This window comes from Sinocyclocheilus grahami, unplaced genomic scaffold, assembly GCF_001515645.1.
Source record: "Sinocyclocheilus grahami isolate Dianchi unplaced genomic scaffold, SAMN03320097.WGS_v1.1 scaffold14512.1, whole genome shotgun sequence".
Lineage (NCBI taxonomy): Eukaryota > Metazoa > Chordata > Actinopteri > Cypriniformes > Cyprinidae > Sinocyclocheilus > Sinocyclocheilus grahami.
Window position 1 is genome coordinate 4,833 of NW_015515368.1, and position 545 is coordinate 5,377.

The window sequence follows — 545 nt, forward strand, 5'->3', positions numbered from 1 at the left end:
CATGATAAAAGCATTATAATGTACTGTAATAAAATGTGGCCATGGATGGAGATGATTTCTCTCAGTCTCTGACCTGGTGATGTCTTCAGACAGCAGCGCCGGCTCCGGAGGGTAAAACTTCACGTTGAATGAGAGATTCCAGGTGACGCCTGAAGAGCAAAATAATCACAAACACAGTCAGTCGCTCGAACGGAGAACACGCGGATCACAGATGTTTATTTCCAGAGCGTTTCACCTCTGATCTGCTTCTTCATGTCTTTGGCAGGATCCAGCCAGTTCTGAAACGAAGCGTTCAGATGAGTCACGACTCACTGAATCAGTGTTCAAAGCTTCACTGAATCGATATGAACGTAACTGTACCTTCTGATTCTCCACATCACGGACTGTGATACCGAAGTAATCTTTCTCCAGAAGATTGAGATGCTCGCAGACTTTGTCGAACAGAACCTGTCCTTTATCACGCTTCTGCAGAGAGAGACACAAACTCAACATGATCGCAAACATTTTCACCATGTTTTCAGGAGTAAAATGTTGTATAAATCAGT

At 43.9% G+C, this 545-nt stretch overlaps 1 long non-coding RNA gene across 1 annotated transcript; it reads right to left on the reverse strand.

Moving 5' to 3' along the window:
* Positions 1 to 72: 72 nt before the first annotated feature.
* On the reverse strand, positions 73 to 464 carry LOC107579133 (uncharacterized). Its single transcript, XR_001608436.1, has 3 exons — positions 361 to 464; positions 236 to 278; positions 73 to 149 (listed from the first exon to the last, which is right to left on the reverse strand). It is a non-coding gene; the product is annotated as an uncharacterized lncRNA (long non-coding RNA).
* Positions 465 to 545: the final 81 nt, after the last annotated feature.